Raw genomic sequence first — 9,041 nt, forward strand, 5'->3', positions numbered from 1 at the left:
TTAATGCTTATTATTTTTAGACTTTTGCACTTCCTGAAACCAAATTAATAACCTAATCAACTCTAATCCAAAAATAAATTATTCCATTTAAAACTAATTGATCCTTATCTCATCCTCCACGTATAAAGCATTTCAGAACATAATATAACTAGGGATAAGGTTGATTATTGTTCTTCGTTCATTGACTTTTTCGATTACTAATAAACATTCGGTTTTCCTTTATCGTCCAATTAGACTAGTGTTTCCCGATTAGATCAAGTTAAGATACTTTCGACAAGGAACAACTACCTAAACCATATTTTAAAACACATATTCTCATTTTGACATATTTTGACTCTCCAACTTAATCATTTATACATAAGAAATCATTCTCGGAGTATATTTGTTCATAAGATAGTATCAAGCATTCAATTTAAGATTACTTATCACTATACCAACTACCTACCGAAAGCATTCCAACAATTTTATATGAAGAATGCAAAGTAGCCACTAACTAATCCATCTTCAACTCCATAATCTAAGTTAATTAGCAAAAGTGAGGGATTAATTAATGATGCATAGTCACTTGCACTAATGTCTTTAAGAGACCTAAGAGGTCCCTGGGGTCATGGTGCCGCGGTAGGATATCCAGATTGTCTCCCAGGTACCCGTGGTTCGAATCCCAGCTATGACGTATTTGTAGGAATTGTTTCTCCAAATGGAAGGGGGCGTAATCAAAGGATGTTGGGCTTCTGGGCTGACCGCCGCGTGCGCTTCTCGATTTACCCTGGTGGCCGGTGGAAAACTTCCGTGGGACCGGACCGGTCACCCCCTAAAATTTTATTCTAAAATTTAGGTAGGGCAGTTAAAAATTTTTTGTATAAGTTATTCTATTCATTTATTAAATTTTATTGATCCTGTCCGAAAGCTGAATCAACGGACGCTGGGCACGTGACGCTCTCCAAATTGCTGACGTGGATCTCTGACCGTCCGCACGGACCTCCGGCGAACCTGCAAGGAAGTCGGGCTGGGAAGAGGTTCCCGGCGACGACCCTCCGACGCTCAAGTCAGGCAAAGCTCGACAACAAAGAAGGGGCTCCAAATATCGTAGAATGCGTACCTCCGGCGAAGTATAAGGCTCCTTATATAGAGCTGTGAAGGAGCTCACGCACACCTACCGAGGCAAATACGTGTCCTTAGCCCATACCTCGGTATGTGCTTGTCAGACAAGCTTACCTGACACCATACTGCTACAGTCCGAGCACGTCTATGATGTGACAAGGGAACCCGCTGTCATAAGATCCTGTGTATGGTCCAATCGTCGAACATGCTCGCTGTCAGAATATGTTTCTCTGTCCTTTTGTATCTTCTGTTCCTGCGCCGAGCGCCCTGCCGGTCGGCAGTCATGGGCATCGTCCGACCGGTCATTCGTGCTGGTCCACTTAGGAGATTCCCGGTAGTGTGCTCTGTGGAGACTGTTCGCAGTATCCGCTCGGCCATATGTCTCTGTTCAACGAGCGTCGGAACCCCTAGTCCCGTCGGGTCATCTTTGGTTCAGCTGGGACCCCGTTCGGCCGACCGGTCTCCGCTTCTCCGGTCGGACGTCGGGTACTTTGACCTCCCCGTGGCGTTGACTTCCCAGAAAGGGGGTCCCCCGTTCTTATCGCCGGATCACTTGCCTCCCCTTCAAGTCTAGTCGAAGGAGGCGATTAGTCCGACTGACTGGACCATCAGTTGGGCCGAGCGGCGCCATGAAAATACCATCCACTCGGAAACAAAGGGGGTAGCCAAAACGCCAGTCAACGCCAACTTTCCTCAGCGTCTCTTCGAATTTTCCACCAATCTCCATCATTAAGGTCGAGCACGTGCTCATTAAATGCATTCCAGTGGCTGAATGCCACGTGGCGGTGCTGCCGTCATCGTACGGCGACGGCGTGGGTTTTGATGGGATCGAGGCGGTTCGAAATGAACGGTGCGATGCGTGCTCCGATTCTCGCGACCTGGATCCAACAGTGGAGGTCGCTCGGGCTCCACCCTATAAAAGCTTCGTTTTCTTTCCTTCACCTCACGTCTGCTATCGCGTGCCTCCCAATTCCTCTTGCGTTCCAGACTTCCGGCGATCTTGCGCTTCTGTTTCCGGCGGTCTCCGGTGCTCTTCCCTCGATCCTCCTCTCCGTTGTAAGGTTCTGCTTCTTTCTCTCTTTGTTTCTGGCATTTCCGTTGCTTTTCTTTCCCAAGTTTTCGTTCTTGGGCTACTGTTTCGTTGCCATCTTCTTCCTTCTCTTTTGATTTCATCCGTTCGGACCATGGCCCAATCTTCTCAACCCGAAGACGAAACCCTCGGCCCATGGTACACTACCATGGAATTGCGCTTCGATCGGTGCGACGTCGATGTTCTGATTAACAGTTTTAACATCCCCTCCAACCTTGAAATCATCCTACCCACAGACTCTTCTCGGCCAAACAAACCTCCGTGCGACGCTTTTTATGTTTTTCGCGACCAGTTCACGGCCGGTCTGCGATTTCCACTTCATCCCTTTATCATTGATGTCTGTAATTTTTTCGGTGTTCCTCTCGGAAGCCTAGTTCCCAACACCTTCCGCCTTCTATATGGTGTTGTCGTCCTGTTTAAAATCCATAACATTCCCCTTCGACCGGAGGTTTTCTACTATTTCTACTATCCTAAGCAGTCCGAGTCGGGCACTTATATGTTCCAGGCTCGGCCCGGCTTGGTTTTCTTCAATAAACTACCTTCTTCCAATAAGCATTGGAAGGAATTCTATTTTTATATTCGCCTTCCCGAGCGGGCTCCCTTCCGAACCCAATGGCAGGTCGGAAATCCACTCTCCCCATAACTCAAAAGATTCAAGACCCGACCAGATTATCTCCACGCCGCCAACATGCTATCCGGTCTGCGGTTTGACATCAACAAGTTCCTTCTAGAAGGGGTTATGTACATCTTCGGCTTGAGTCCGATCAGAACCCCACTACCGAACGACTTCGGTAAGAATTTAACTTGGTAAATTCATTTTAATTGCTAACTGATTTTCTCTGTTTTCCTTTGTAGCGAACATCGTCATGGAGTCAGTGATGGCTGGCATCTTGAAGAGAAGGGCGGCGGTGCTCGAAGCCGCGACAGCAAAAGAGATGGAAGTGCTCGGCATCCAGCCGGTCGGCTCGCATGAAGGGGAGAGCGGGACCCATGCTAGGGAGTTAGCTGCTCAAGCTTCTCTTCCAAAAGCAAGTGACTGGCGCAACTGCTAGTCGAGAGCCTTCTGCTCGGGAGTAGGGCTCGGCGCAACAGGAAGAGCGCCCCCTCCGACAAAAAAGACGCAGGGCGGAAACGCCACTCCGCTCGGCTACTTCTGCGATCCACCCATCCGAGCGGGTCATCGCCACTTCTCGAGGTAAAGCTCCAGAGATCGAGGCGATTTCGTCCGATCGGACTCCTTCTCAACTTGACGTGTCTGCGGATCCTCTTGAGGCCGTTCCAGTCAGTGTCCTTCCGCCCGTTCCCCGCCAAGTCCACTGCTCAACAATTTTATCCCAATTTTCTGTGCCGGCTTCCGCTCCTTCTCCGGCTTCCGCCCAGACGACCCCCGGTCGGCGCCGCACCATCCGAGTCTCACTCCACCTCCCGGCCGAAGAACTGTAGCCCGAGGTCGACCGACCCACAGCGCCCGAGCACATGATCACGATGAAGGGGCCCTTAGTTGAAATGTGGGCCGACGCTCGGGCGTGCGTGGCGATGATTCCACTCAGCAACTTGGCCAATAGCCATATGCAACAGGCCACCGGGGTAAGTGCCTTTTCTCAAGTCCTTTACACATTATTTCCGATCGGCTACTAACCATTTTTCCTTTGTCAGAGATGGGTGGAGGAAATTGCGATCTCTAATCTGCTTGCCATGGTGAACGAGGAGCTCAAACGGCTACGGAGTTCGGGCGGCGCTCCTTCCCAAGGCCCTTCATATGCCGATCTTCAGAAGGGGCTCAAAAAGACTCAAGATTTGTTGGCGGCCGAGCAGAAGAAGACGGCCGATCAGGCACACGCTTTGGCCGAGCTCGAGCGCGTGAATAAATCTCTAGATCGCAAGATATCCCTGGCGACCGAGTGGAAGAACACAGTCATCTCCGACCTGGAGAAGAAGAATGTTGAGGCTCGGGGCTTGGAGGAGAAGGTTAAAGAGCTGATGGACCAGCTGGCCAACGAGAAAGTTGCCCGAACGGACGAGGTGGCAAAGCTCGAGGCTGCTTTACAAGAACACAAGGCAGCCACCGATGCTTCCCGAGCGGCCTTTAAAGAGTACCAGGAGGCCGAACCAAGCCGGGTCGCTGCCCTGCAACAGAAATACATCCGTTTGGCCAAATTTTCGGAAAAGGTCTGCGAGCGGATGTACATGGCCTTCGAGCTTGCCATGAATGCCACGACGGAATACTTGAAGTCCAAGGGGCAACTTCCCGAGTCCGCCGTCATCCCGGCTAAGGACCAGGCGACACTTCTCAACAACATCCCGACGACGCTATATGACTATATAGAATAGGCGTCTAAATGTAATTCTGCTGTTCGGGAAAAGACTACCCTTTTTGTAATTTGGCCGCTCGGCCTTAGTTTCTTTAATATAATCTCCTTTTGCTTGCTTTGTCCTTTTGCTAGTCAATATGTGTGTTGTCCGCTCGCCTCTTATCATACCTCTCGTGTTCGAAAGGGATTTTTACGAAGTTTTTTAAGTAAGTGTGCCGCTCGGATGAATATGTCCTGCTTCGACAGAAGCTGCTGTTCGAGGATATTGAAGTACCTTTGGTTACTGGGCCGAGCGGAACGTAGAGGCGGTCGAACGATTATCGATGGCGAATACCCTTGTACTTGTTCGCAGGTCTTTTTTATTACCTTCTTCTGCTCGGATGATTTATAGACGCCGGCTTGTCTCTCGATTTTTTACGTCGGAGCTCGACGGTCTTCCGCTCGGATGATTTATAAACGCCGGCTCGTCTCTCGATTTTTAACGTCGGAGCTCGACGGTCTTCCGCTCGAATGATTTATAGTCGCCGGCTCGTCTCTCGATTTTTAACGTCGGAGCTCGACGGTCTTCCGCTCGGAAGATTTATAGATGCCGGCTCGTCTCTCGATTTTTAACGTCGGAGCTCGACAGTCTTTCGCTCGGATGATTTATAGACACCGGCTCGTCTCTCAATTTTTAACGTCGGAGCTCGACGGTCTTCCGCTCGGATGATTTATAAACGCCGGCTCGTCTCTCGATTTTTAACGTCGGAGCTCGACGGTCTTCCGCTCGGATGATTTATAGACGCCGGCTCGTCTCTCGATTTTTAACGTCGGAGCTCGACGGTCTTCCGCTCGGAAGATTTATAGACGCCGGCTCGTCTCTCAATTTTTAACGTCGGAGCTCGACGATCTGTCGCTCGGATGATTTATAGACGTCGGCTCGTCTCTCGATTTTTAACGTCGGAGCTCGACGGTCTTCCGCTCGGAAGATTTATAGACGCCGGCTCGTCTCTCGATTTTTAACGTCGGAGCTCGACGGTCTTCCGCTCGGATGATTTATAGACGCCGGCTCGTCTCTCGATTTTTAACGTCGGAGCTCGACGGTCTTCCGCTCGGATGATTTATAGACGCCGGCTCGTCTCTCGATTTTTAACGTTGGAGCTCGACAGTCTTCTAAGGCTAATTTTAACACTGCCGTTCGGCGAAGCTATTTGCCACCCTTCTATCATTTCTACTTCCTGCATTACAAGGACACGGACGACCAAAACATATATAAAATTACATTTAGCGCACCTCTCACCCAGTTCGATACGGCTGGAGATGATTCGCGCTCCATGGTCGATCCAGCCGCCATCCGTCTTCATCCTCCAAATAATAAGCGTCCGAGCGGAGCTTTTCGATGATTTTGAAGGGGCCCGCCCAAGGAGCCTCCAGTTTGCCGACGTCGCCGACCGGCTTTACTTTCTTCCAGACAAGGTCGCCAACTTGGAATGCTCTGGGGATTACGCGCCGGTTGTAGTTTTGCTTCATCCGTTGCCAGTACGCCATCAGCCGGACGGACGCCTTGGCTCGCTCTTCATCGACCACATCAAGCTCCATGTTCCTCCGCTCGGCGTTATCATCATCATAATTCTGGATCCGGACGGACTCGACGCCGACTTCGACAGGAATAACCGCTTCGCCGCCATACACCAAATGGAAAGGTGTGACGCCTGTTCCTTCCTTTGGGGTCGTGCGGATGACCCATAAGACGCCTGGGACTTCATCCACCCAGCTTCCTCCCAAATGGTCTAGCCGAGCGTGCAGAATGCGAAGAATTTCCCGGTTGGCTACTTCGGCTTGACCATTGCTTTGGGGATACGCCACGGACGTGAAGTGTTGCTCGATGCCGTAGCTTTTGCACCAATCTTCGAGCAACTTTCCCGCGAACTGCCGCCCGTTATCGGAAACAAGTCGGCGGGGGATGCCGAACCGGCAGATGATGTGTTGCCATATAAACTTTTTGATCATCTGCTCGGTGATCCTGGCCAGTGGCTCGGCCTCCATCCATTTGGAAAAATAGTCGACAGCCACCAGTAGAAATTTTCGCTGACCGGTCGCCATAGGAAACAGACCCACAATATCCATTCCCCACTGGTCGAACGGACATAAGACGGTGGCTGCCTTCATTTCCTCCGCCGGTCGGTGCGAGAAGTTGTGATACTTTTGGCAGGAAAGACACGTCGCGCAGGTCCGAGCGGCGTCGGCTTGCAGGGTTGGCCAGAAGTATCCGGCCAGCAGGACCTTCCTAACCAACGACCGTCCGCCGGGATGTCCTCCGCACGATCCTTAATGTACTTCTTGGAGGATGTTTCCGAGCTCACACATTTCAAAAGCGGGCGAGAGAAAGCCTTCTTGTAGAGTTGATCTCCAATAAGCGTGAACCGACTGGCTCTCCTTCTTAACAGCTGGGCTTCATCCCGATCGGACGGTGTAGCGCCTGAGCAGAGGAACTCCATGATGGGTGTCCTCCAATCGCTTGGAAACGCGAGGCCTTCCATCCGGTCGACGTGCGCCACCAAAGATACTTGTTCAATTGGCTGCTGGATGACGACTGGCGTTATTGAACTTGCGAGTTTGGCTAACTCATCTGCTGCCTTATTTTCCGCTCGGGGTATCTTCTGGATAATGACTTCTCTGAAATTGGCTTTAAGCTTTTCGAAGGCTTCAGCGTAGAGTTTAAGCCGAGCGTTGTTAATCTCAAAAGTACCAGAGAGCTGCTGAGCGGCCAACTGAGAGTCTGAATGCAGCGTCACCCGTCCGGCCCCCACATGTCGGGCGGTCTGTAAGCCGACTATAAGGGTCTCATACTCTGCTTCGTTATTTGTAGCTCTATAATCCAGTCGGACGGATAAGTGCATCTTTTCTTCTTGGGGAGAGAGCAATAGTACGCCAATCCCGCTCCCGAGCCGGGTGGACGATCCGTCCACAAATAATTTCCACATCGCTTCGGGCTCTGGCTTTTGCACTTCAGTGATAAAATCCGCCAAGGACTGTGCTTTTATCGCCAAACGGGGCTGATATTGAATGTCAAACTCGCTCAACTCCGTGGTCCATTTGATGAGCCATCCGGATGCTTCTGGGTTCAGCAGTACTCTTGCCAAAGGGCTGTTCGTCCGGACGATGATAGTATAAGCCAAGAAATAGGGACGGAGGCGCCGAGCGACGAGGACCAAAGCAAAAGTCAGCTTCTCGAGCCCAGTGTAGCGGGATTCAGCATCTTTTAAAATATGGCTTAAAAAATATACAGGTTCTTCTCCGCTCGCCCTTACTAGTGCCGAGCCGACTGCTTGCTCAGTTGAAGATAAATAGATACAAAGTGGCTCACCCATAGCTGGCTTGGCTAGCACAGGCAGAGAGTTCAAGTATGTTTTCAGATCTTCGAACGCCCGATCGCATTCTTCGTCCCAGTGAAACTTAGTGGCTTTACGTAAAATTTTGAAAAAAGGTAGGCTCCGGTCGGCAGTCTTGGAAATGAATCTGGACAAAGCAGTTATTCGACCGGTCAAGCGCTGCACTTCCCTCAGATTTCTTGGTGGTGGCATATCTTGTAGTGCTTTCACTTTGCTGGGATTTGCCTCGATGCCCCGCTCGGTCACTATGTATCCCAAGAAACGCCCGCCTTTTGCTCCGAATAGACACTTATGAGGGTTAAGCTTAACTCCATACCTCCTCAGCGTTCGGAAAGTCTCCTCCATGTCTTTAAAGAGGTCGGCCGCTCGGACGGACTTGATGAGAATGTCATCCACATATACTTCCAGATTCACCCGATCTGCTCCTTGAACACTTTGTTCATCAAGCGCTGATAAGTGGCTCCCGCGTTCTTCAGTCCGAACGACATCACATTATAGCAGTAGGTGTCGTCGGCTGTAACGAAGCTGACTTTTTCTTGATCTTCTCGAGCGAGCGGCACTTGATGATAGCCTTGGTAAGCGTCGAGCATACATATCAACTCGCAGCCAACTGTGGAGTCCACCAATTGATCGATCTGAGGCAGAGGATAAAAATCCTTCGGGCAAGGTTTGTTGAGATCCCGAAAATCTATGCACACTCTCCATTTGTTGCCCGGCTTGGAGACTAATACTACGTTCGCCAGCCAGCTTGGGAACTGGACCTCGTGTATATGGCCGGCCTCCAGGAGCTTCTCAACCTCCGCTCAGATAATGACATTCTGTTCAACGCTGAAATCCCTTTTTCTCTGCTTCACCGGCCGTCCGGTCGGACGTGGAGCTCGTGCTGCGCTATACTCGGCGAAATTCCAGGCAGCTTGTGTGTCGACCAGACGAAGACATCCCAGTTCCTCTGGAGGCATTTGATCACTTCCTCTTTCTGGCTCGCCTCCAGATCGGCCGCAACGAACGTGGTGGCCTCCGATCGGGTTGGATGAATCTGCACTTCCTCTTTTTCTTCATACACCAAAGATGGTGGTTTCTCGGTTATGGCGTTTACCTCGATCCGGGGCGCTTTCCGAGCGGAATTGGCTTCAGCTCGGACCATCTCGACGTAGCATCGCCGAGCTG

This window comes from Zingiber officinale, chromosome 8A, assembly GCF_018446385.1.
Source record: "Zingiber officinale cultivar Zhangliang chromosome 8A, Zo_v1.1, whole genome shotgun sequence".
NCBI classification, from domain to species: Eukaryota; Viridiplantae; Streptophyta; class Magnoliopsida; order Zingiberales; family Zingiberaceae; genus Zingiber; species Zingiber officinale.